Source organism: Pantherophis guttatus, chromosome 1, assembly GCF_059756535.1.
Source record: "Pantherophis guttatus breed Tessera chromosome 1, ASM5975653v1, whole genome shotgun sequence".
NCBI lineage: Eukaryota > Metazoa > Chordata > Lepidosauria > Squamata > Colubridae > Pantherophis > Pantherophis guttatus.
In genome coordinates, this window is record NC_142063.1 from 30,994,063 (window position 1) to 31,020,631 (window position 26,569).

A 26,569-nucleotide genomic window follows, 5' to 3' on the forward strand; every position below is an offset into this window, starting at 1 on the left:
AATATGTCCTTAAATGCATTTCACTAAAAAGATCTTAGTATAACAAGGAATAATTGCTAATTGGAGAAGACACTACTTCATTAAATGACCAATACTCTGACACTTGTACCCATATAGTGCAGAGGTGGGATTCACTTATCTTCCCTACAGGTTTGCAAATGTGAGCGCACACAACACCTCTGTGCATGCACACGGCCTTCTGCACATGTGCAGTAGTCGTGCATTATGTCTGGGCAGGTGGGCGGAGTCTCCTGCAGTCGCTGCTATCGATTCATATGATCCGGAGAGAACCGGCTGAATCCCAAGACTGATATGGTGGCTGAATGATCTCTAGCCATCTTGTGACCAAATCAGAAGACTTACCATTTTGGTGGACTCCTATACATAACTGGTGGCTTGTATTTCGTTAGGTGCAATATCTACTTGAATGCCTCAATGAGTTTCATTGCTGAGACTTTAAGTCACACAGTAGGAAGCCATACATGTACAGCAAACCAGTGGGAGATCAACGATGATTGAATGAGATGACAGCTAAGCTTGGGACAGCAATAATTCAGGTTTGGGCTACTCTCATTTCATAGCTTCTGGTATCCAGGAATTTGGGAGCCCACCCCATGCTTCATGTTCCACTTATCGTTTAAAGACAGTTTTCCTGAATTCCATATTGTGTCCTAGCAGCAAAATAAGCTCTGATTCTCTAATGGCCCTGAACACTTATTTATTTTTATCCCACCTTTAATATTTTTATAAATAATTCAAGGTGGCGAATGTACCAAATACTATTTCGCCTTGCTATTTTCGCAACGTGTGAGGTGGGTTGGGTTGAGAGAGAGTGACGGGCCCCAAATAGGCTCACAAATTAAGCTCTGAGAAAACATTAAGAAAAATTGGCACCAGTAGGAGTGAGGATAGTTAGCTAGTAACTTTACTTAGTAGCTGTTTGTTTTTCAGAAGCCAGACTGTTGTGGAGTGTTTTCAGAACACTAGTAGCAAGAGAAAGCTGGAGTGAAAGTCACTCTGTTTAAGGTGAAAATATCATACTAGCTGAAAAACAAGGAGATAAGATTTTCACACCCATGCTTGAGTAACAATGTCAGAGGAGATTAACACCATTGTCCTTACTATTTACATTCCCCCACCATGATTTTAGATTATTGATTTGTAATCTGAACATAGGCTGGGAAAAACAAAATGTGATTAATAGTAATTAGCCTAGAGACCTTATAGTAAATAAAACGAAGGTAAAAGTCACAGGATATATGTACATGGTTTAAAGGAATCATTATTTAGGAACAAGTCTTTTGAATAAAGGTTTAGACTGAACTGGTAGAGGTGTCTGAATGTTGAGATGCTTTGAATTTACAGAGGTGAGAAGGGAATCCCACCTGCTGATTTGGAAATATCTGATGCTGGAGCTATCATCTTATTTAAAGTCACACTGGGTTAATGTCAGCGGGGCAGAAGTGAAAGAGTAGAAAGGACTTTATTTACATCAACTAGAGGATTGATATCCTCCCATGCTGGGGATGTAGATGAGCACTAGGAGAACCTTAGGTCTCAAGGATCTACAGTTCCCCAACCTATCCTGTTTTAGCAGATGTTGAAGTAGTTGGGTGGACTCATTTCTGAAATAATCAACATCAGCTAGAAGGCTGGGCAGAAAATGTATTTGGAGATGATCCATCAGTCAGCTAATCCAGGTACTGAAATATCTGGTCCAAAAGGAATCAAGAAAAGAAGAATCAAATACAGAATTTGATCCAATCAATACAAGGGCTGAGAGTTTTGTTCAGGATCACAGGTGAACAACAGAAGATACTAAAATTAAGTTTCTTAGAGTGGATTATGCACAAATAGTTTTATTCAAGACTAACCTCCTTATAGTTGGCATGTATCTAATTCAAACCAGAATAGTGTTCTGTTTAATGGAGAACAAGAGTAGTTCCCATGCCCACCACTACTATCCAGGAAAGCTGCATTGCAATCTCATGCACTTTGCAACCCTTTGATTTCAAACCCAGGAAAGGGCTTTATTATCTGTATCGTCACCCAAATAATGTGAACTATATAATTTGCACCACTTGCATCATGACCAGGGGTGGGTTCTACTTACCTTTACTACTGGTTTGCAATGGGGCCGTGCATGCTCTTCTGCGCAAGCGCAGAAGCATTTTGGTGACGTCGGGGTCAGTGGGCGGAGCCTCCCACCAGTTTTACTATTGGTTCTATAGAACCGGTGCGAACCAGGGGCAATCCACCACTGATCATGACACAAATGATGTCCTGCATGCCATTTGCATCATTTGTTTAGCGCAGGGGTCAGCAACCCGCAGCTCTGGAGCCACATATGGCTCTTTCATCCCTCTGCTGCGGCTCCCTGTTGCTGGTCAGCTCCCCAATTGATAGGGCTTTTGGTTAGGATAGGTAGAGGAAAAAGGATGCCGTGCTAGGAGGAGACTATGATGGGGGAACCGGACTTCCAGTTACCTCCAATGGGGGCTTCCAGTTAGGACCCTTGTGGCTCTTTGAGTGTTTAAGGTTGCCGACCCCTGATTTAGCGTACGGCATCTACAGAAGTCATACAATCACTGATATACAAATATAAGTTTAATTTGTATCATTTATATGGTGGGGCTTCCTTCTCTCACCTGCTGCACGAATGGAGTCTTCCTTCCCTTCCTCCTGACCCACAGAGGCCAAATGACAAACCTGTTGCCCATTCACCATCAAGCATGCCTATACAGGCTCCAAAGCTAACATTTCATGCATTTGAAATGAAATATTGCTCAATTCCATAACCATGCATTCCTCTGATTTTTCTGGCACTTCTAGATAACATGCTCATGTTATTTCAACTGAGGATTGTCATGACAGGCAAGTTTGTGTGAAATGGTTAAAAGACTAAGTTATGTTCCAGTAAGTGCCCAGTTCAAATATATTTCTGCTATACATTTGAAATTTCTTTCTTGGGTAACTATAAGCCTGCTACAGCAACTCAACCCCAATCTTGTACAAAATTAATAACCAATAGGTGAAATTAATACAAGTCCATCTCAAAGAGTCATTTCAGGAAGTTAAAAGATAGAATGTGATTTTCTCTTTTAGAATGTGAACCCTAACTTTCAGATCCTTTATACATGCTAATTTTACAAAATAATCAATTAATAATTGATCAGCTATATGATTTGCACCAGGAAATCTGTGCTTCAGGAATATGGACTCCTGGGAAATCAGCAGTGGGGACAATTACAGCCATCCACTACTTAGTCTGCTCTCCAGGAAATGGCCAGGCTAACAGATAAGGTGCCTCTTAGTTAAAACCAAAGGAATGGTCTTATTTACCATGTCTCTTGATACCTATTAACACTATCAGATTTACTTACTAGAACCACTTGGGGCTGCGGTAATCTCTCTCCCTTCTTATCCTTCCTTGCCCCCACCATCATTCTGCCAAACTTTTGCTTATTTGTGTATCTTCTCTTGAGACATCAGATATTATTGGGGCTTACCTTGGGCTGTTGAAAATGCTAAGATGCGCAGAGATGTTTACACCCCTTTTTCGATCACATTTGCCTTTGAACACTTCTAAACTTGACTTTGATTAATCATGCTAATAAGAAAAGAGCTTTTTTTCCCCTCTCCTCTCCTCCCCCCACCCCATTTCTTTATTAATGTCACTCGTTAGAGTTGAAAAGACATGCACTTAATACTCACGTTTCATCTCAATGAAGAAAGCAACACTAAGCAAATAAAAAAAGAGAAGTATTTAACTCGAGCATATAGGATTGTTAAGATGGTAATCAGGAAAACTGGTAATTGAAGCTTTTGGGGGAGAACCTTTCTTCTGAATCCTTCCGCCTGTTTAATAGGATAAAATTAGCTGGAGTGGCTTGGTGTTTGAAGAGGTTATGATATAATTGGCAGTGCCTCCTGGGTTTGCTGCTGGACAAGGCGATCAGGTGGAGGCCCAGGAGGGCCTGGGAACCTCTGAAGTACAAGGCGCAGCTTCCGCCATACTAATTAGCCTAAATTAGCTATGCTGGTTTTATGCTTGCTTTTGAATCTGCCCAATAATGCTTTTATCAGGTCTGTCTGGAGAGAAATCTGAAACAGGCACAAAGTTCACCTGGCATTAGTGGCAGGGAGGTTAGGGATTGGACATTTTAAAACCCAAGCCTTAAAGCAACAAGCTTAGGATGAACACAAATATAAAACTCTCTAACTCAGTGTTTCTCAACCTAGGCAGCTTGAAGATGGGTGGACTTCAACTCCCAGAATTCCCCAGGGAGCTGAAGCCCACCCATCTTCAAGCTGCTGAGGTTGAGAAACATTGCTCAGACTGAACAGAATTAAGAAATAACCAATGGACATTTGGAACACCCTCCGAAGGATTTAGCATTAGATGAAGCAATACCTCAGGCTTCCTCTTGGAAAAAAAAAAGTTCATAAACAAACAGGTTTTTGAAATGACTGAATGGGGCACATACAGACTTTTCCAGCTGATTATATCTTATCCAGTAGGAGTTGGAGATTTCTATAGCACCGCAGAAAATTAATAGCCAGGTACAATAGTGGAATGAAAGAATGTGTCCCATACATCATGGTGGGTCTTAGCCAGAGGTGGGTTTCAGCAGGTTCTGACCAGTTCTGGAGAACCGGTAGCAGAAATCGGAAAACCGGTAAATACCACCTCTGACTGGCCCTGCCCCCATCTATTCTCTGCCTCCTGAGTCCCAGCTGATGAGGAGGAAATGGGGATTGTACAGTATCCTTCCCCTGCCATGCCCGCCATGCCACGCCCACCAAGCCATGCCACGCCCACCAAGCCACACCCACAGAACCGGTAGTAAAAAAAATTGAAATCCACCAATACTGGTCTTATCATGCCCTTTTCAACCCTTGGTGGAGGAGCAAAATATTGTCTATTTCCAACTGGAATTAAGGATTGGGGGGGGGGTGTGGAACACCTCTGTCCAGAATCCTGATAAGAGTGAACTTGGGCATTTTATTCCCACCAGGAGTAGAAACAATGCTTTCAAGAGCTTGGCACTGTTATACACACACCAGTCCTTTTAAATGTTAAAAAGAGGGGAAAGTACATCCTGACCATATATGCCTGATTGGAATCCTCTTCTGTCAAAAAGGCCACAAAATGAATTGTATTGTAATATAAAATAACAGAGTTGGGAGGGATCTTCAGTGGGAGGGGAGTGTCTTCTAGTCCAACCCCCTCAGTTCCCACAACCATTCCTCATCTACAGGAAGATGTCTTATACAGAGCTGGGCCACCTCAGGTTAAGGTTTTTCAATGTCTTGGACAGGACCCTTTTCACATCTGTCCTTGGAAATGCTATGAATTCAACCTGCCACCTTCAGAACATAAGTTCTATTTCTAAACTACAGTTTTCTTAGCAAGATTAGGAAAGAAGACAAATCTTACTCTGCCCAGAGCTGGACAACTGGATGTTCAACTTCCTCCGGACTGAATAATAATAATTCAAAGATCATGTTGCAAAAAATAATGGGCTTGTCCAGGCCAGAAGTGGATTGGGTTTGATTACATTTACATGCATGTTGAATTGAAATTTACATTAAAGTGGTCCTTCTTCTTCTCCTCCTCCTCCTTCTCCTCCTGTGTCAAGGTAGATACAAAGTTAAATGTGGTTAATATGATTATCCTCCAGTCATACCCTTAATAAATTTTATTTACAATTGCATTGAAACTAAAATTGGGATATAACATCTGGAGGATCTGGAGATGTGGCCAAGGCTTCAGGGTTCAGCATGCAGTTCTGTGGATTCGTGTTGTTCACTTGTGGCATTAGACAACACAAGTCTAATTTTCTTCAATAAAGCAAATCGGGAACTTCTTCAGTGGGTTCCCAGAAAGCGGTTTTTGGTTTCATTCTCTAGCCATTGCATACATGAGCTCAACTTCAGCTGTTCTGGTTTTAATGTACGATAGTTCCCATCCTCCTCTAAGACAATTTTTGTCACAGACACAATCTAGGACACTTCCTTGACAATGTGGTTGCTAATGTGGTCAGTTGCTATAGCCAGATCAAGAGATAATCCCTCGTTACTAAACCTCCTATTTGGGAAGGAAGAAAAGAAAGAAACCTGCAATGATGTGTCTAAGCACATCAAAGAACTGTGAAGAATGTCACAACCCTGGTTTTATATACTGTAAACTTTTGTGTATAGACTTGTTGTCTCTTATGCCTGGAATGCCTTCCCTAGATTGCTCCTACATTGGGCCCTGCAAATAAGGAACTACTTATTTTCTTGGGCATTTCTTTGATTGCTTTAAAATATCATTTACTGTAATTTGTGCTTCTGTTTGTATGCTGCTTATATAATGGGCTATATTTATTCTCCTAGCTATTTTATTATCACTGCTTTTCCATGTGCATATTTTTGTTTCAAATTTATCTGCATATCATCCAACAACGTTAAGTTATTGAACGGTAGAAAACATCAGCCAAATGTTTCAGAGAACCGTTTGCATTTAGCAAAAGATTTAAAAAGAGCAATATTTGACAAGGAAAAATGAGAGACAAATTATGCGAATGAGGAAAAGGCAACAAATAAAAGGAACCGGCTCTTTCCAAATTACCGTAATAGCCTGATTCTATCATGTTTACACAGAAATAATTCCCCCATGGTTACTTTCATATAGGAGTAGGGTTGCATGACAGAACAATTTTCTGCAGGTTTGAACAGATGTGAGTCTTGGTATGATCAGTGGTGCTTACTCCCAGGAAAGCATAAGTAGATTTTCAGGATTCTCAGGCTCTCACAGCAAGGCAAGACTTTATTGTCACTTTGAATGTACACTAATCGGCATACATTAAAATGAAATTACATTGCATACAGCTCTCAAAGGGTCTCCACTTCTAATATAAACATAAACATGACAAAATAAATAAATAAATAAATAAATAAATAAATACAAAATTATGCATGTACCCATATATAGTTCAGATGTATACATGTAAATGGCGAGAGAAATAAATCTTGCAAGTTTACCAGACAGATGCCTAGGGAACAAAGCTGTTATAGAATCTGAAAGTCCTGCTAGAAATAATTCAAAACTTCCACCCAGAGGCAAGTTTCTTCCAAATGAAGGCCCCTGGATTCATTTTCTTCTTTTCTTTGAAAACTATTGCTTTCATTCTCCATTTCCAATTAATTTATTTTAACCTGCTTTAAGGCTTGGGGTCCATCTCCTAGAACAGGGGTCCCCAACCCCCAGGCTGTGGCCCACTACCAGGCCAAGGCCTATTCACAACCAGACCACATAAGGAGTAGGCCAGCGTATAAATACATGTGTGCAGCTCAACTTGTATGTGCATGCGCGTTGGCTCACCCCTCCTGCGGCCCAGTTCCCCTCTCCCCTACCCCCGCCAGGCTACCAAGCTGCAAAAGTTGGGGACCGTTGTCCTAGAATACTCTAGTCCAGCTCCATGATGGCTGTGGAATCATGGGAGATGAAGTTCATCTTAAAGTTGCCAAGGTTGAGAAGCCCTGCTCTAGTCCCTTTTGTACTCAAGCTTATCAGCAAACCTAATCTGAGCTGAATTTAAAGTCTTTCAGGTGACTTTTAGAATAGCTTGATTTTCTCTACGTGAAATAGAAGCATGTGCTTTCTCCTAGCAGTATTCTACAACTAAAACTGTTATTATTACAGCATTAAATATATATATTACACGTACTACCCAGATGTGGAAAAGAAGTCAAAACTGTCCAAATGTCTGGTAGTAAAAAAATGAGGGAAGAAAGAAAACAAATTTTAAACAGAAATGTGCATTAAGAGACTAGATTGTGTCTTATTTTTTCACTGTCTGATTTAAGAGACTGTTTTACTGCATCCCTTGAATACTTTATTGGGCCCAAAATCAATGGTGGGATTCAGCCAGTTCGCACCACTTCGGCAGAACCGGTTGTTAACTTTCTGAGCAGTTTAGCAAACTGGTTGTGGGAAGAAATCATTAGGGCAGAGAACTGATTGTTAAATTACTTGAATCCCACCACTGCCCAAAATGTATTAGAAGTTTCAGTGATCGTTCAGAAGATATCCCAGTTTGTTTGTGCCTTTCCTCCCCATGCTCTTGCAGTAAAAAATATAACCAAATTTTCCTTAGAAATGAATTGTGGTATCATTCTATGTCTGGATATTTCATAGTTTTTCTCCCTTTCTGTAAGGGGTTACTTGTTCTAGGGAAACTCTGTTTTATTCCAAGTTCCATTCCATGCTCCTTGGAATAAATCCCCTTGGATGCTCAATTGATTCTACATCACCCCCTTCCCACCTCTTCTGAGCTTAGCTATAAAAGTTTCTGTTAACAGCATTCACCCATTCAATCACAATTCCTTTCACTGTCCACCCAGCAGGGTTCTAAAAAGTTCTGTTTACAATCTATGTTCTCAGACAGTCATTTAGTTACAAACAAAAGGACTGGACAGAGAACAAACAGCTCTTTTACTTACTCCCTGTTGAAGGGGAATGACTTTTTTTGGGCACTCCTGGGACTTCTATATGTTTAGATGAAATGAGGGCGGGACCTGCAGTCCGATGATAAGATTCATAATTAATTGGTGAACTCTGAAGGTTGCAAATCTTTCATTCAGCATTAGTGGACTCAACAAATGCAAGAGTTACTTGCATTGGTAAGAATGGCAGTTATCAAAACAACGAACAGGTGCAGATTGCTGTTCCTTCACAAACTTCTAGCCTGCTGGATAGAAAAAAGTGAAAGAAATCAAATGTTTTGCCACTCAGATATGCCTATATATAAACAACCTATTTGAAAATAGGGCACTTGCTAGAATACTTACATTGTAACTGTGCCCTTTGTTCTAATAAATGCTATTAATGAGAGCTAAAAGTCTGTAGAGATTCTCAGTCATCCAGGTCATGGTTGTCCCAAAGGTGCTTTTTCAGGAGGCAACTGGACTTTCTTGTTTTTTCTTTGAAGACATTTCGCTTCTCATCCAAGAAGCTTCTTCAGCTCTGACAGGATAGTGAGGAATGAAAGGATTTACAGTCCTTGCAGACAGCTGGTCATTTGCATTCTTTTAGAGGATTCCATTCCTCACTATCCTGTCAGAGCTGAAGAAGCTTCTTGGATGAGAAGCGAAACGTCTTCAAAGAAAAAACAAGAAAGTCCAGTTGCCTCCTGAAAAAGCATCTTTGGGACAGTAATCAGAGCTCTTGAATTCTTATTCCTTGTTTCCAGCTTGGTTTATAAAAAAGGAAGTCTGAAACCAAGCTCTAATATTCCTTACTGGTAATTAATACCCAAATATAGTGCTATCAATTTCAGTACCATGCAATATTGCTAAAATGATATGTGCTGACAAGAGGCACATTTTCTCATCTTAATTTGAAAGTGTGTTACACTGCAATAGCATTGTTTCGGACAAAGTCTTGAGCTGGTCATCTGGAAGGACACTTTGACTTACTCATTTCAGTAGGTGTTTAATTTTGATTATTCAAATTATGAAGCAAAAAGCATTTTGTTGGAACTGTTTTTCTCACCAATTCTTCCAATACTATTTCTGACTCTGTTTTTCATTAACGATTTCCATAAACAAGATTATGTAAGCTTAAGTGGCCAGTAAGAATAATATAACTTGTTTCATGTCTGCATGCATATTTTACTAATTATCTTTACATTAACTCAGTAAGATAAATTAGTAGCTTATTTTCATTTGAAAAAGACAGATTGTGGTTGAACCTGTGGTTGATATCCTTTGCATTCAAACTTTGAACCAAGGCTTCCTAGAATTTATTTCAGGCAGGTTACTGAAATTCCCGCATTATGGTAAACAATGTTATCAATTTGTTTTGTATTGTTAAAACTGCAAAGATAGTCCTCAGCCTATGACCACAATTGAGCTCAAAATTTCCTTTGCTAAGCAAGGTAGTTGTTAAGTGAGTTTTGCCCCATTTTATGACCTTTTTTGCCACAGTTGTTAAATTGCAGTTGTTAAGTAAATCCTGCAGTTGTTAAGCAAATCTAGTTTCCCCCATTGACTTTGCTTATCAAAAGCTGTCTTGCAAGATTGCAAATAGAGATCACATGATATTGGGGCACTGTGATCGTCATAAATACAAGCTGGTTGCCAAATGCCCAAATCATGTGACCATGAAAATGCTGCAAAGGTTGTGAGAGGTCCGGTTGTAAGTCAATTTTTTTTGTAACTTTGAACAGTCACTAAACAAATGGTAAAAATGATCTCTACCACTTCTATGAATCTGTAATTATATAATTAAAAATTACACATTCTTAATCCCACTCTTCCTCCAAGACCTGAGATCAATGTAAAAAAGTCAATTTTCTTTAAAAAAAAAAACCTCCTTATCCTGCGAAGTGGGATAGAAAATGACTTGCTCAAGATCATTGGCAAGCTTTGTGGCGGAATATTTTAGGACAGGTTTCCATAGTCAAATAATGCAACCAAAAAAAAAAAAATGAAGAAAAAGAAAAAGAGTCCATGAATCAGATGTGTTATCAGATAGGTATAAATCTTCCTGTTTCCTGTTTGCAACGTTTCTGTAACACACACACACCCCTTCAGTAAATTTAACATTTTCTTGCAAAAGGGAGTTTCTCCGAGAGTATCTCACAAGTCATCTATATTGATACTACTAAGCATGTTTTTAAATTTCTTTAGTAAACTTAATTTGAATTTAGAAAGTCTCCACATGATAATTGAATCACAAGTCTGGATTAGAATTCTAGCAGCAACACTTGACTTGGTCAAAATCACTGTTATGAGGAGATGCAATTTTTACACAGTACTTCACATTGATTAAGTAATGTGTGAAAATAGAAAAAAAAGTATTTGATTCTTAATCATAGTAATTTGCATGAAATAAAAGTCTGTATCAAGGGACTACACATTATAATAACTCCTCGGTGTTTTGGTTGCATCAGTGAACAAAGAAGGTGTATGTATTTTTTCCCCCATGATGTAAAAGAATTTCTTCATTTTTCCCTGCGCTATTTTTTGATGGCGTGAGACTTTAACAATATACTATATAATTTTGAAACCTTATTTTCAGCTAGTTGAATGTGGCTGACTGCTTAATCTGAAATTCAGAAAAGCTGGACACACATGAGAGGGAAGGATTTTTAAACTGGCAACTACATCTGATGCTTTTTAGAAATAGATTCCAAATTGTGTTGTGCAGCTTTGCTTTAACCACATCTTGGTAATATTTAAGGTAGGGTATTGCAGGGTTGACAACCTTTTCAGGCAGCTGTTGCCATAACATATTCTTTCACATTAATATAGACTCCAAAATGTAGGCATCTACAACCATACCCAAGGTATCATTCAAGGATACCCAAATCTCTTGGCTAATTTCACAAGATTCCAGCCAATTCTATTCACTGATTTTATTTTAATGCTTCACCTGCAAAAAAAAAAAGGATTGGAAGGTATCTTAGAAATGTAATCCAACCCCTTCTTAGGGCAAGAAACCTCATATCTCAAAAAAATGGCTGCCCAACCTATACTTGAAAAACTCACTACTCCAGAAGGCAGGCTGTTTCACTGCTCATAGATTGAGGTAGAATAGAATAGAATAACAGAGTTGGAGGGGACATTGGAGGTCTTCTAGTCCAACCCCCTGCTTAGGCAGGAAACCCTATATCATTTCAGATAAATGGTTATCCAATCTCTTCTTAAAAACTTCCAGTGTTGGAGCATTTACAACTTCTGGAGGCAAATTGTTCCATTGATTAATTGTTCTAACTGTCAGGAAATTTCTCCTTAGTTCTAGGTTGCTTCTCTCCTTGATTAGCTTCCACCCATTGCTTCTTGTTCTACCCTCAGGTGCTCTGGAGAATAGCTTGACTCTCTCCTCTTTATGACAGCCCCTGAGATATTGGAACACTGCTATCATGTCTCCCTTAGTCCTTCTTTTCATCAAACTAGACATGCCCAGTTCCAAAAACTGGCATTATAAAGTGGTATTAACACTTCACGTGAGGTAAAAGTATTCCTGGTGTGGTCCATAGAATAGAAATATCTCAGGAGCTGCCACAAAGAAGAGGCAAAGGGCTTATGGAAGAAGCAAACCATTTTTTATAAAAGGAACAATGATTTGGATTCATGGAATTCCTGATTTCTTAGTTTTTAAGACGCGATTTGATAACCATTTGTCTGAAGTAGTGTAGGGTTTCCTGCCTGAGCAGGGGGTTGGACTAGAAGACCTCCAAGGTCCCTTCCAACTCGGTTATTCTATTCTATTCTATTCTATTCTATTCTATTCTATTCTATTCTATTCTATTCTATTCTATTCTATTCTATTCTATTCTATTCTATCCTATCCTATTCTAATGTTCCTCCTTCCTCCAAAACAGGTTTAATTAATATCTTTGGGGTTGAATAAGGTCCCTGATTGTTGACAACATTATGAAAAAATCAATTTAAAAAAATTAATAGCAATTGAAGCTTAAATAAGTTCAGAATATATACAGAGAAGAAGGAAAGAAGGGGAAGAAATGAAAGAAAGGGGCTGATCTAGATGCTTTTTAAAATACACATGTATGGGTTTGATTCCAGACTACTATAATAAAGTGAATATTGTAATAGAATGAGTCATATTATAATTTTTTTTGTTTCTCAGTGCAGACAAAAGTTATGTTTACATTATACAGTATTGTAGTCAATCAAGTGAACAATAGCATTGTCTGTTTAAAAAACATGTATATTAATTAAAAACACTTTATTGCTAAAAATGGCTAATCATCATCTGAGCCATGCCCTGCTCTTCAAACAGTCATCCAAGGTGTACTCCCAAATACAGTACAATAACTCAATAACAGCAGAAACTGAGCAGTAAAGAAAAAGCATGTGGGAGAAAGAAAAAACACCCAACACCAGTGCAAAATGGTTGCAGGGCCTGAGAGCAGACCAGAGTAATCTCCTAGAACAGGAACCAGTCACCATCACAGTAGCAGTCATCCAAAAGTGGGTCAAGAACACAAAGAGCTGGACAGCAGACCTGACCCAGACGTACAGAATAACAGAGATGGAAGGGGTGAAAGGGATCTTGGAGGTCTTCTAGTCCAACCTACTGTTCAAGCAGGAGACCTATATCATTCCAGACAAATGGAATGTCCAATCTCTTCTTAAAAACTTCCAGCAATGAAATATCCACAACTTCTGAAGGCAAGTCATTCCATTCCACTGGTTAATTGTTCTTGCTGTCATGATTCATACCTGTTGCCTAAATAGCAATAACACTTAGACTTATATACCGCTTCACATTGCTTTCCAGCCCTCTCTAAGTGGTTCACAGAGTCAGCATATTGCTCCCAACAATCTGGGTCCTCAATAATGTACATGATCTACACTTACTGGCTAAATAACCTAAAAGCAGTGAACAAGATGACTGGTTGATCTAACTGACATGGATCTACAGTGATGGGATGTCATTTAGACTGGAGAGGTGTAGCCAGATGATAGTCATGAGGAGGAAGGTAGTTAAGAGTGATTAGGTGTAAGTACCAGTGAGCCACATAGCATACAAACATACCAGTTATAAATACCTTAGTATCCTATAGTCACATGGAAACCATGATATGGAGGCAAGGAAGACAGCAACATCCAAGTACCACCAAAGTATAAGACAGGTCTTAAAGAGTCAACTCAATAGGAAGAACAAGATCCATGCCATCAACATGTATATCCTGCCAGTCATCACATACTCTGCTAGTATAGTGATCTGGTTGAAGGAGTACATGGAAGCTGCCAACATGAAGACTTAGAAGCTCCTCACAATGTATGGAGGTTTCCACATCATCCAACACCCAGAGACTATCTACCAGTTGGAAAGAGGGCAGGCAGGCTCTAATGAATGTCAAAGCCACTGTCCTGGATGAAACACAGAGTATTTAGGAGTGTATTAGTAAAATGGCATCCAAGACAAGCTGCTGAGAGAATGCCTGAGACAATAGCAAACATGGGAGAATGATCAAGTTAAGGAAGTGCCGTGGCAAAACAAGATTCTGTATGTGATGTATCACTGACAGATAGCTAAGGTAGCTGACATTGGGAAATTTTACAAATGCCTAGATGTCTATCGAAATTCTTAGTCATCCAGGTCATGGTTGTCCCAAAGGTGCTTTTTCAAGAGGCAACTGGACTTTCTGGTTTTTCTCATGAGAAGCGGAATGTCATCAAAGAAAAATCAGAAAGTTCACTTGCTTCTTGAAAAAGCACCTTTGGTCCTACCAATGCTGGACCAAAAAACAGCACTGAGACACAAAGCACAGCAGCACAAGAACAGGCATTAACCATTAGATCCACAGGAATGAGGGTCTACCACACTACACAGGGCCTAAGGTCCAGACTGTGCAGAATGGCCTCAATGTCCAACACATAGTGGCAGGGGTAAGAGGCAGGCAAGAACAACATACACTAAACAACACAACCAAGTAGCTATGTACAGGAACATCTGCACAGTTCCTGTGTATGGGAACATCTGCACAGTGTTTGGGCTAGACCTTCCCAAGTCCAGATGGCAGATCTCACAGAAGCTTGTTGGAACTAACAGGGCTAAGATTCTCTGGAATATCAGACCCAGAAAGACAAGCAGGTATTGGCCAATCAACCAGATACCGTGATAGTAAACAAGGGCCGTGGTAGTGGAAGGAAGTCAGCGGTAGTGACAGATGTAGCAGTGCCCAGTGACAACAACATCAGGAAGAAAGACTCCCATGATGGTAAAAGCACTTGGGGCAGTGACTCCTAAACTGGGAGAGTGGCTCCAACAGGTCCTAGGAAAAACATTAGTCCTTTTTGTCTAAAAGAGTGCTGTGTTAGGAACAGAATCCTCAAACTCCCAGGCCTCTGGTAGAGGAACCGAGATTGAGGCAGTCACATACTACCCATAGGGATAAGAAGGGAATATATTTATGTCCCATTTGTAATAGTAATAAATTTCTTTTTTATGTATTAATTATATCTAGATTTTAATCTGTTGATGTATTAATAAAAAAGAAATATATACATGTGTTTTTTTTAAATTCAATATGCAGTCTTCAGGGATCCTTACATATGATTTAGTGGCCCCTATTTCTACTTGAGTTTGACATCACCCTTGTAGAGTATAATAACAAATTCTTGAAAGATGCTTTCTTCTTTCCCAGGACTGAGTATTTTTTTTCTGACTCTCCTCTTCCCTTAACAATGCATTAATCCTTTGTTTGTTTGTTTATAACATTTAAATAGCCACCCATTTTGTACTAACTGCTGGGTGGCTCACGGCCAAAAGATCAAATGATATCCATTTACAATAATAAAAAAAAAATTAAACCAAAAAGATTTTTAAAAACCCCAACTGGCACCACAGCTAAATTTTCATGCAGCTCACAAAAATTCATTTCATGGTCTTGCTATATCACAGCACTTGGGGGAGAGTGGGGAAAACCAGGTCTTAAGTGCTTTTCGGAAATTTAATAGGTGGGATCCTGCAGAGCGAGAAGGATGTTCCATAGGGCAGGGCTGTCACAGAAAAGGCACACTTCCTAAATCCCATTATTTATTTATTTATTTATTTATTTATTTATTTATTTATTTATTTATTTATTTAATTTTTATACCACCCCCTCTCCCGAAGGACTCGGGGCGGTGAACAGCCAAAATTAAAAACACACAATACAAACATTAAAATAATTTAAAATGAAATTAAATTTATCTTTGGCTTCCCCAATTTAAAACCTCTTACCTATAAAATTCCCCAATTAAAAGATTTTTAACCCAGCCTGGCTTGCTGAAATAAAAAAGTCTTCAGGGCCCGGCGGAAGGTCCGGAGGTCCGGGATCAGTCGTATCCCTGGGGGTAGCTCATTCCAGAGGGCGGGTGCCCCCACAGAGAAGGCTCTTCCCCGGGGGGTCACCAGCCGACATTGCCTGACCGACGGCACCCTGAGGAGGCCCTCTCTGTGGGAGCGTATTGGCCGGTGGGAGGTTTTCGGAGGCAGAAGGTGGTCTCGTAAATAACCGGGCCCTAAGCCATGGAGCGCTTTGAAGATGAGAACCAATACCTTGAAGCGCACCTGGAAGACCACTGGAAGCCAATGCAGCTCACGCAGGAGAGGTGTCATGTGGGAGCGCCATGTCGCCCCCATAAGTACGTGGCCGCATTCTGCACCAGTTGGAGCCTCCGAGTGCTCCTCAAGGGGAGCCTCATGTAGAGAGCATTGCAGTAGTCCAGGCGGGAAGTGATGAGGGCATGAGTGTACCATGCATAAGGAGTCCCGATCCAGAAAGGGGCGCAACTGGCGTATCAGGCGAACCTGATAGAAAGCCCCCCTGGCCACGGCCATCATATGCTCTTCTAAAGACAGCCGTGCATCCAGGAGGACACCCAAGTTGCCCCCTTACGCAACACATAAGGGAAGGAACTAGGTTCATGTCTACCCTATGCAGTTTTATAGGATTGGCAGATGTCTTTAAGGAGAGCTGATTCTGTAAATAACCTGGTCCTTACAGGGCTTGGAAGGTAATAACAGCACCTTGAATTGCAACTAGAAAGAAACTGAACAGAAGTGTATTGTGGGTGAGTATGCATGTGCTGCCACATTCAGGATCAGTTGTAACTTCTTGGTGGTCTTCAAGGGCAGCCCCGTGTCAATTGCATTGCAATAATCCAAACAAGTAAATGACCAAAGCATGAGTGACCATGAGCCATTCCCAGGGCTAGATACATTCAATTCTATCTGATCGTACAAAAGAGGCTGTACCTCTTTTGGTGCAGCCTGAGTTAGTATTGATTTTTGGGGCAGCTGCAGCCCACTGCTGAATCATATTTAATCTGAGAACCATCAGGACACCCAGAATCTTCTCATAGATACAGCTACCAAGCCAGATATTAACTTCCTTTTATTCGGGCATCTGTTTTTTTTTCTATCTTAGCACAGAACCTTACATCTCATCTTCTTTGATGTTATCAAGAAGGAGGCCAAGGTCAACTTTATCATATATCTTACTGAAATCGAATATGCTACTTCCATGGCATTCCCAGTCACAGTTACTTGAACAACAAAAAAAAAAGCAATAAGATTTCTCCAGCATGGCCTGTCTTTAAGAAACCCAGGCTGGCTTCTACTAATCATCTTGTTCATTTCTAAGTGCTTACAAACTCACTGCTTGATGATCTTTTCCAGAACTTTCTAGGTATTGGTGCCAGGCTGCCTGATCTGTAATTTCCTGGGTCCACTTTTTCCCTTTGTTTAAAGCAGACATGGGCATTTTATGGCCCCCGGACCACATTTGGCCCTTTGTCTGTCCCTGCCAATTGGAAATTAGAAATCAATAAATGTACGTCATGCACACTATACAATTGCATTGCTTTTATTTTGAAACGACTGCTATTTTTTTTTTCCAATGTAAGTATGTGCGTGCATGCTTGCCTACGCACCTTCACAGCCCTGTTGTTTCATGCCCTCCATAACGGTCCCAGTTTCTCATGTGGCTCCTTGGGAAAATTAATTGCCCATTCAGGGTTTAACAGTTGGAATAACATTAGGTCTAGACCAGCCAAAGTTTTGGAATGATGAAAACATTTCATACCTTGTACGCACATTTTATTGGCACCACATGACTGCTGTGCTGTGCACAGCCACTTGCAAAACATTCATCTACCAAAGTTTTAGCTAGAGAAAATCTTAGCAGGAGGATGCACCTTCTTGCCCTTAACTGGACTCCAAAGTCTAGGTAGGTTTGTACTTCAATAGGAGACCACCAGGAAATTTGAGAGATGGGTAGCCATGGGAAAAACAAACCAACCCCAAAATTGTTTCCATATTACTGGTGAAAACTACATGGATGTTAATGCTGACTCAAGGACGTATTTCAATAGCTGTCCAGAGTTGTTTTGTAGAGGAAGATGGGCAGCATAAAGATTTAATAAACAAATAAATATCCTTTTTTAAACTCTATGCCATCTCCACTAGCCACCTCCCAGATGTTGTATATTACCTCAATCTGCTTTTACTTTGGGGAAGGGACAGGTAGGCACTTTTTCAATAGGTTGCAGTTCTGTTTTTGCTCTTTCTTACCCCATGTAATGTTAGAAAGAAATGTTAAAAAGGGCTCTGGACTCTGACTGTCTGCCCATCTGTTGGTCTGATCATGCTCTGAAAATGGAATGGACCAAATTTGATACTGGAGAAGAGACTGTAAAAAAGAATTCAAATGTAAACACCCTGAAATAAGTCCCCCAGTGCATCCTTAAGAGAAAAGCAATTGGGAAAAGACCCAAAATATCACCAATTTACGGACAACAATTGGACTACATAGGACTACAATTGAGCCCAAAAATTATGTTGTTAAGTGAAAAATTTGTTAAATGAGTTTTTCCCATTTTCTGACTTTTTTGCTACATTTGTTAACCCATAGGTGTTTTTTTTTTACAGATAGAATAACAGAGTTGGAAGGGACCTTGGAGGTCTTCTAGTCCAACCCCCTGCTTAGGCAGGAAACCCTACACCACTTCAGACAAATGGTTATCCAATCTCTTCTTAAAAACTTCCAGTGTTGGAGCATTCATAACTTCTGGAGGCAAGTTGTTTCACTGATTAATTGCTCTAACTGTCAGGAATTTTCTCCTTCGTTCTAAGTTGCTTCTCTCCTTGATTAGTTTCCACCCATTGCTTCTTGTCCTGCCCTCAGGTGCTTTGGAGAATAGCTTGGCTCCCTCTTCTTTGTGGCAGCCCCTCAGATATTGGAACACTGCTATCATGTCACCCTTAATCCTTCTTATCATCAGACTAGGCGTGCCCAGTTTCACCAACCATTCTTCATATGTTTTAGCCTCCAGTCCTCTAATCATCTTTGTTGCTCTTCTTTGTGCTCTTTCTAGAGTCTCAACATCTTTTTTACATCGTGGCGACCAAAACTGGATGCAATATTCCAAGGTTGATCTTACCAAGGCATTATGAAGTGGTACTAGCACTTCATGTGATCTTGATTTTAAAACATCTACATTTGTTAAGTGAATAACTGCAGTTGTTAAATTGGTAACACGATTGTTAAATGAATCTGGTTTCCCCATTAACTTTTTCAGCAGGTCGCAGAAAGGGATCACATGATTCCAGGACACTACAACTGTCATATATGTGAGTTAGTTGTCAAACATCCGAATGTAAATCACATGACTACAGAGATGCTACAAGAGTCATAAGTGTAAAAAGTGGTCATACTGTAAGTCACTTTTTTCAGTGTTGTTGTAACTTTGAACAGTCACTAACTGAACTGTTGTAAATTGAGGACTACCTATATTTTATTCTCACTCCCCCTCTTCTCCTCCCAATCTGTCATGGCCCCATCAGAGCCTGGGTCCGAGGAGGAGGATGAGACGGAGCCAGCACTGACGGAGGAGGATGGCATGGCCTCTCTGGCCCCAGAAGAGCAACCGGGGGAGCAGGACAAGGCAGTCCCAGGTCCCTCGGGCCTTGGAGGGATGGCTGGCGATAGAGACAGGGCGCAGGACAACCAAGCAAGGGAGGAGGTGGGGGAAAGAATAGACAGTGGCGCAAAGGAGCGATGGAGCTCCGGAGAGGAGTGATTGCCTACCCCACCCAATCCTTGAGCGTGGAGAGGAGGCGGGATCAGTACAGAGCAAACTGACGTCTCAGAGGGAGGGTGCCCCGCCCCTCATCACAAGGCTCACCTGAGGAATAAGATTTAAAGAGATGCTGTGGGGAAGGGCACTCGTCAGGAACAAGCATTGTCTTTTTCCAGCCATGCTTGCAGTTACAAGGTGCATCTTGCCACCTTGTCTTATTGTGCTTAGTGTTGCTTTGCCTGGGTTCAACTTGCCTTGCTTTGCCTGGTCTGGCCATGGGCAAGTACTCAGCGACACAGCTCTGCTTTGGGTTGTGCTGCAGCCCCAGCGACCCCTTCCGTGCGACGAGGACTCCATGGAACCAAGTTTCCTGAACTGTGTTTGCTCTCAGAAACTGGCTGCTTCTCTGGACTCACAGCAGTCAGAAACTAGTAGAGGTCCGTGTGTATGTTTGGAGCGTTGCTCTTGGACTTACAGTGAACTGTGGGAACTTGAGGGGGAAACACTGGAGCACTAAGAGGGAGTTAAGCCTTCACTCCGGCTGTGTTGCTTTCGTGCCCAGCCCTGGGTCCAGGGATGGTATTCACTTACCTTCGCTACCGGTTCGCAAATGTGAGCACGCGCCACCACCGCACATGTGCAGGGCCTTCCATGCATGTGCAGAGCATCAAAAACATGGATAAATGGGACGTGATTACATCCAGTAGGGTGGGCAGAGCCACCCACAGCCGCCACTACTGATTCGCCCAAACCGGATAGAACCGGCTGAATACCACCACTGCCCAGGTCATCACACAATCATGTGACCTAGAGCTAAGCTTTTGTGAAGGAGCTGGAAAGAACTTCAATGCTTTCTGTGCTTTTCCTGTTGTTTCCAAAGAATAAGAAGACCTAAGAAAAATGGCCCATGGGCATGCAGATGTCTCTGGCCACTTTGCTGAAAACCTTCTTGCTAGACAGTGGCTTATACTATCTAACCTTCATTATGTGGATTTTGACAAGCGCACTGGCTCAGCCTTGATGAAGTGGGGGGTTTCGATTTGGTCGACTGAATCTCAAGAGGGAAATGCAAAATCCAGGCAACCCTTCTGGAGAGCTTCCTTCAGCCTTCTTCCATTCCACCATGTCATTTTTTTTTCTTGAAGACCACCCTCCATCTACTTTAATAAGTGCAATTCTGTGGAGGAGGCCAGAACATTACACAGTGTTCTGGATAAGGGCAGGCCATTGATTTGTATAATAGCATCATAATCCCTCTGAGTTAGTCTGCTTTCCCATTTGCAGCGCTTTCTAACACCCTGTTCTCATTTTTATACTTAGTAGAACAATAATCTTATTTATGCAATTACATTTATCTGAATGACCCAAGGGATGCTTGAAACATTCAAACAAGCAAATGTTTTGAATAACTGGGTGTGTTGTTTACGTCAGGCATGAAAGCCAGGAGGCTATATATGTTGCGGAGTATAAGCTGTGGTTATATTGCTGGTCCATGTTGTTGCTTAACATCCTTTCAAAAAGCTCGAACCTGAACACAGAGGCTGCTTTTCAAGAAAAAAAAATATGAAAATGATATGGTTCTGTTGCATCATGTTGTCATACTGAACACAGAAATGTCTCCTTCTCTGACTCACATACAGTTACCCAAAGGGACAAATATTTCCTTTTAAAACAGAACAAATATTAAATTTAAAGAACAAACTGCTTGTACTCTATAAAGACTATTTATTTGTGGATTAGAAGAAGCCAGAACTGGGATAAAGTCAGATGAAGACAACACAATTTCTGTATTTAAATGTAATACCAAGTGAATAAATCTTATGATGGCTTAATGAGGTAGCCCATTTCACCTCACATGGTCAAACAATGTCTGGGTTACCACAGTATATTGACCATAAATGGCCCAATCCCTTTGAAGCTAATTTTGTGTAGTGTGCAATCCCAAGACCGCGTCGTGCCTTTGCGGCCTCTGACCCAGTGCTGATCCCAATTGGCTTCCTGGGTTTCTGAGGAGCTGAGGGAGATGAAGTGCTGGAAAAGATGCCTGGAGAGCGATTGGAGGGCCAGCCATTCCGAGTCGGACTGAACACTGGTGAGGTCTCATATTAAGATCTACCTAATGGCGATAAGAGCGGCAAAAATTAATTATTTTTCCGCTCTTGTTGCGTCTGCAGAGAACAGCCCAGCCACCCTGTTTAGGGTGACCCACTCCCTACTTCATCTGGGAGCGCGGGAAGACCCCTTGCAGGGTAGGGCTGAGGATTTTGTGCAATACCTGCATGACAAAATCGCTCAGATTCGGGAAGGCTTGGACTCCGACTGGGTAGGTTCAGATGGGGTGATGGAGGTGGGTCTTGAGAGTGCTATCTGGGAGGAGTTTGACCATGTGACTCCCGAGGACGTGGACAGGATTCTGGGTAGACTTAGCACTGCCACATGTTTATTGGACCCGTGTCCCTCCTGGTTGGTGCTGGCCTCCCGGGCGGTCACACGAGGCTGGCTCCAGGTGATTATTAACGCTTCTTTGAGTGAGGGTTTCTTCCCCTCTGCCTTGAAAGAGGCAGTGGTGAGGCCCCTCCTCAAGAAGCCTTCCCTGGACCCAGCTGTATTAGCGAACTATTGTACAGTCTCCAACCTTCGCTTTGTGGCGAAAGTTGTTGAGAGTGTGGTGGCGCAACAACTTCCCCAGTACATGGATGAAACTGTCTATCTAGATCCGTACCAGTTGGGCTTCAGGCCAGGGTACAGCATGGAAACAGCATTGGTTGCATTGGTTAATCTGGAGGGCTCGGGACAGGGGTTGTTCCTCTGTCCTGTTTCTATTAGCCCTCTCAGCGGCTTTTGATACCATCGACCATTGTATTATGCTGCGCCGGTTGGAGGGGTTAGGAGTGGGGGGCACCGTGTTGCGGTGGTTCTCCTCCTTCCTCTCTGACCGCATGCAGTCTGTGTTGGTAGGGGGACAGAGGTCGACCTCGAGGCGCCTTGTGTGTGGGGTGCTGCAAGGGTCGGACCTCTCGCCCCTCCTGTTCCACATTTATGTGAAGCAGCTGGGTGAGATCATCCGTTGTTTTGGGGTGAAGTTCCATCAGTATACTGATGATACTCAGCTGTACATTTGCACCTTGGACCATCCCAATGATGCCCTTGACGTGATGTCCTGGTGCCTGGAGGCCGTGCGGATCTGGATGGGGAGAAACAAGCTCAGACTCAACCCCTCCAAGACCAAGTGGCTGTGGTTTCCGGCGTCCCGTTATAGCCAGCTGGTTCCATCACTGACTATTGGGGGTAAGATCTTGGCTCCCTCAGAGAGGGCTCGCAACTTGGGTGTCCTCCTGGATGCATGGCTGTCTCTAGAAGATCATGTGATGGCTGTGGCCAGGAGGGCTTTTTATCAGGTTCACCTGATTCACCAGTTGTATCCCTTTCTGAATCGGGACTCCTTGCGCACGGTCACTCATGCCCTTGTCACTTCCCGTCTGGACTACTGTAATGGTCTCTACATGGGGCTCCCCTTGAAGAGCACTCGGAGGCTCCAACTGGTCCAGAATGCGGCTGCGCGGGTGATTATGGGAGCGACACGGCACACCCATGTAACACCTCTCCTGCACGAGCTGCACTGGCTCCCAGTAGTCTTCCGGGCGCGATTCAAGGTGCTGGTTACCATCTTTAAAGCGCTCCATGGCTTAGGACCTGGGTACTTATGAGATCGCCTTCTGCCACCGATAGCCTCCCACCGGCCAATACGCTCCCACGGTCAAACAATGTCAACTGGTGACCCCCAGGGGGAGAGCCTTCTCTGTGGGGGCACCTGCCCTCTGGAATGAATTGCCCCCAGAGATACGTATGATCCCGGACCTACGCACCTTTCGCCGTGCCCTCAAGACATTATTGTCTTAATAATGGTTGTTTTAGTTTTTTAATATTGGGGCCAAATTATTTAATATGTTTTTAAATTGCTTTTAAATTTTATGAATATGTGTGTTTTTATTGTGGCTATGCACAATGTGCATGTGTGGTATAAAAATTTAAATAAATAAATAAATAAATAAATAAATAAATAAATAAATAAGAAGAGAATGGCTGGCCTGATTTCAAAAGTAAGCAAGTTTGAGACCTGGTGAAAGTCCACATGCATTTGGGGGCAACCCAACCATTTCCTAGACTGGATAAATCTACTTCTGTTGCCTGTTTATCTCTTCTCTCTGGACACGATTGGAATGAAAACAGGGAAAGCCTGGATTATAGTGTAGAACAATTTGTGAGACCACATTTTTCCTATCTCTAAATTTATTCTGTCATGTTGTATTGTACTAGGATCTTATAAAACAAAATAGCAGAATGAAAATAGCACAAAGTGACCCCAGACAGCTAATCAATTAATCCTAGAGGGCTTCTTGCTGGCTTCTCAGACAAACCAATTGGTTAATGAAAACAGTGCCATCCATAACTGTATGGTTAACTCTTTCAGAAATAAAATCTCAGATTTTCCATATTTTTTCCCAGTTTAAACCTCTGTTCAGAGTCATGCAAGAAATAGAGCAGAGCAGAGCAGAGCAGAGCAGAGCAGAGCAGAGCAGAACAGAACAGAACAGAACAGAATAACAGAGTTGGAGGTCTTCTAGTCCAACCCCCTGCTCAGACAGGAAACCCTACACCACTTCAGACAAATGGTTATTCAATCTCCTCTTAAAAACTAAGAATGTTTATATTATTAAATCAGGAATTCCATGAATCCAGATCATTGTTACTTTTATAAAAAATGGTTTGCTTCCTCCATAAGCCCTTTGATGGATTAGGATTCCTTAAAATTTGTTTAATGCTCATAAAAAAACCAATTTCTTGCAATTTTCAAGGTGTGTGCTTTGAGAATGAAAATTGAATTCCACTCCTTCAAACATTAGTAAAACTCTTTCAATACTTCAATACAATCTGTGTCAGATAATGTATGTGCAAGACAACCAATATGAAGTAAATTTGGTGTCAGATGACTTTGTAATTTATTTAAACTGTTGTCCTATTCTTTTCTTCTAGTACATCCAAAATCTGTGTTTGTATTGCCTCCCTCAAATTCAATTACAGTAGTTTAGAGCTTTCTTGTGTAAAATTATCTATTGGAAACTGTTTTTCAACATTTCCTGTCCATATAGCTCAATAAACTGATCTGTATATTAAAACATTAAATCATTACGGGAACCAGTTCATGGTATTTGGGTTGCTGACATGAGTGAAAAGGCCCACCAAGCAGTGGTGGGTTGCTACCGGTTTGCCCCGGATTGGGTGAACGGGTATTGGTAGTGGAGGGAGGCTCCGCCCACCCGCCCGGACACTTCTGTGCATGCGCAGAAGCATCGCGTGCCCACACGCCCATGAGCAAACCAATAGCGATGGGATTTGAAACCCACTACTGCCACCAAGGATATCTCTACAAGTCTCTTTTCACCAACATCTGGAGTTTGGGGAGCTATAATATTACAGACAGCATAACTTTATAAATACAAAATTTACAAGTAATATCAAAGTTATCAAATATTTAGGAAAGAAGTTTAGTTACGCAGGTTGTTAAATTAAAAAGCTAGTGATGTGAATTAATAAGATTTTGACAGCAACTTTTGTTTGCTTCGTTGTTTTCCTCAACAAAGTATTTAATTGTAATATTTTGTTCGATATGACAGCCATTTTGGTTAATGGTGAAGGCAGTAGGTTCGAAACCAGGAGATTATGAGTTCTAGTCCCACTTTAGGCATGAAAACTGGTTGGGTCTTGGGTGACTTTGGGCCAGTCATTCTCTCTTAGCCCAACCTACCTCACAGGGTTATTGTTGTAGGAAAAATAGGAGAGGAAGGCATATTAGATATATTCATCATCTTGAATTGTTAAAAAGGTAAAGTAGGAAATAAATAAAAAGAAAGAAAGAAAGAAAGAAAGAAAGAAAGAAAGAAAATGATTATTAAATGAGGTCAAACCAGTTTTCTGTATTTATATGAATTCATATACACTTTGATGCCACTGTTGCCTCCATAAAACATAAAAAAAGAGCAGCCTCAAAAAGAATTTGGTATATGAGTTTGACTACGAAGTTTCTACATTGTTGTTACTTTAGGATAAAATGTGATTTGAGAGGGCATGCAGGCAAATGCCTCTCTCCTATCCCAATCCTTAACCCTGATCCTCCTTTTCTTGTACATTCCCTGAGAAAGGTAGTTTGATAAGTTCAGGAAAAATTGGAACTGCCTTAAAGTATTCATAAGTGCCAAGGATTGGCCTGTGCATGTGCTGAATCATGCCTTTTTTCCCCTTAGATGCTGGAACACTGCCTACCCCAGGAGATTTTCATTTAGGGTGTAGGGAGAGATTTACAATGTAGTTCCATATGTGTCTGCACAGATAGGAGCACAACTAAATTCCTTTTGCTTTTACACAGCTTTGAAGACTCCTATCGTCTCTTCTGGATAGCAACTCTAGAGATGAACTCTAAAAGGGTAAGCAAACATTAAGACAAATGTGCGTAAGGTTTCCTATATAGCAGGGGTCTCCAACCTTGGTAACTTTAAGCCTGGAGGACTTTGACTCCCAGAATTCCCCAGCCAGTTTTGCTTTGCTGCCTGGGGAATTCTGGGAGTTGAAGTCTTCCAGGCTTAAAGTTGCCAAGGTTGGAGATCCCTGCTATATAGGGCATCCTGGTGAGGATTCCTTTATCTTTGTTACATATGAGAGTATATCCGGCAGAATAAAACAAAACAAAACTAAATAAAGAAGAGAGTAGTTCATGAGGGATATTCCTTTGTGCTCCTCCCTCTTCAGACCTTTTTTTACATGGTCAAAGCTTTGATGGCATGGTTTTGGCCTCCATCTTGACGTTTTGACCCATCTGTACATAATTCATAAATGAAATAAGTTTGTATTGCCCCTTTCCCTCTTCTTTCTTTTTAATTCACTCATTACATTAGGAGGACTAACATTTAGAAGACAGAATATA

The 26,569-nt window shown here is 41.3% G+C and overlaps 1 long non-coding RNA gene across 1 annotated transcript in view; it reads right to left on the reverse strand.

Annotated features, from left to right (window-relative positions):
* Window positions 1-5,446: 5,446 nt before the first annotated feature.
* Window positions 5,447-26,569, reverse strand: part of LOC117675115 (uncharacterized) — a 150,592-nt gene continuing 129,469 nt past the window's right edge. The window contains exon 3 of the long non-coding RNA XR_009623057.2: window positions 5,447-5,632. This is a non-coding gene — a long non-coding RNA (uncharacterized LOC117675115). The remainder of the gene's footprint in view (window positions 5,633-26,569) is intronic.